Consider the following 2,367-nt stretch of genomic DNA (forward strand, 5'->3'; position numbering starts at 1 on the left):
AAATAAGGATGTTAGATAGACTGGTGAACGAAAACTCACGCCTTTCAATGGAAAACAAACTACTCATCCAAAAGACCGTACTAACTATAGGACCATCAGACTCGAACTGTGAGGGACAACTAAATTTTCGAACATCAGTGCATCCTTTCATACTAAAGCTCTAGTCTAACAATAGAGAATGATCCATACTACCTGACAAATAAAACCTTATAGTACAAGAGCCCAAGAGGAGAAAAAAGGCAGTTATCTCACCCTAATTTTTGATTACTTTAATGAAAACTATGTATAATTAATAGTCAAAATTGATGAGTCTGCCAAGTATAGGTAGGGAGAATACAAAATGGCGGCTGTTTCAAAACGATAAAAAAAAAAAATTTCATAAAAATATTGTATGGTACGTACTGAAAGATCAGTAGTTAGTGAATTTATTTTGAAAAATCTATATCTCAGGAACTATGTGACGTACAGCACTCAAATTAAAGCTAGTTTGATAGACTATATGGAAGTTTATGATGTTTATCTTCCTTGGAGTAATAGTATACATGAAATATGCTAAAATAAATTGATTTGTATGAATGAGGAGAAGATGGTTGGGGGTGCGGTCAATGAAACACAAATAAGTATGACTAACTTATTTTAATGTGCCGACGTTTCGGCTAGAGTTTCTAGCCTTCTTCAGGGCTGCTTGCTGAAAAGTTGAGCGCCTAATCGTCATCATCATTAGGCGCTCAACTTTTCAGCAAGCCTGAAGAAGGCTAGAAACTCTAGCCGAAACGTCGGCACATTAAAATAAGTTAGTCATACTTATTTGTGTTTCATTGACCGCACCCCCAACCATCTTCTCCTCATTTATCATCCACGGTCAACTATCTCTCATAATTATAAATTGATTTGTAGTTGTTTGGACAAATTTTCATTTGTCAAATTTATATTTATTTGCGAATATCACAAAAATTACTTCCCCTACGAAGACAAATGCCATAAGCTACTTTAAATTAAATTTAAGTTAAATTTCTTTTATTTTAAATGTTGGCAGAAATATATATTATGGAACTTGAGATATATTTTTTGAAAATCAAACATTTTATAAGAACAACTAGAAATTAACATTTTGTGAGTTTATTTTGTCAAATATCATAAAAAAACTACTCGTACAAAGATAAACATAATAAACGATTTTGTAGTAAATTTAACTAGCTTTAATTTAAGCGCTAGCAGACATCTGTACGTCCAATGGTTTCTGAAATAATGTTTTTCATAAATCAAACTTATTGTCCGAACACTAACTATAAATCAATTTATATTAGCAAATATCATGAAAACTACTATTCCTACGAAGGCAAGGTCATAAACTACTTTATAGTCCATTAAACTAACTTTAATTTGAGTGCTAGTTCCTGAGATATAGATTTCTCAAAATAAATTAACTAACCACTAATCTTTCAGTGAATTTTTAAGAAATTTTGGTTTTTAAGAAGCTATATCTCGAGAACTATTGAACGTAAATAGCTCTATTAGGACTTATATTTCAGCAAAATTACTCTTCTTTAAATAATGTTCATTCAGATTTTCCGGTGTTGTCTATAGTTTTTAGAATATAGAGCTCCGAATGAACAATTAATGTTTTTTAAGGTTTTGAAACAGCTGCCATTTTTTATTCCCCCTACCTATACTTGGCAGACTCATTAGTTTTGGCTAGTAATCATACATAGTTTTCATTAAAGTAATCCAATATTGGGGTGAGATAACTGCCTTTTTTCTCCTCTTGGGCTCTTGGACTATTCTGTTAGGAAGTTGTTGACGCTGCTTTTCTACACACCAAATGTTGTTGGTGGGCCTTCGTGTATACTGACTTAATTTACGTATTCAATTGTCCAACTTTAATTAAATTAAATACCACCATGGCACTCATCGAACGCAGTGGCTTTATTAATATTAATCAGAAATAAAAATGTCTAAACAACACATAATGCAAGGAGATAGGATCTGGTAAATGAATTATACAAAGGCCTAATTGCGACTACATTGCTGATTCAAGACCGAACATTATTGACCCTATAACTTCCACTTACCATTTTTCCTACATTTAAATATTATAAAACAAAATCTAAATACATCTGTTTCTTCTAAAAATAAAATAAACTTCTAAAGAAGTTAATACAAATATAAATAAATGTAATTAAATTAAATATTAAGTCACTGTTGAACATATTCGATACTTAGGACTCAACCTTGACAAGAGACTTACTTGGAATCCACACACAAGACTGAAACGACTAGAAACTACTCGTAGATTCCGATTGCTACAACACTTACTTGACAAACGCTCTAAACTTCCCATTCACTACAAACAATTATTATACACTA

This window comes from Halyomorpha halys, unplaced genomic scaffold, assembly GCF_000696795.3.
Source record: "Halyomorpha halys isolate HHAL.00 unplaced genomic scaffold, Hhal_1.1 Scaffold153.1, whole genome shotgun sequence".
Classification (NCBI taxonomy): Eukaryota; Metazoa; Arthropoda; class Insecta; order Hemiptera; family Pentatomidae; genus Halyomorpha; species Halyomorpha halys.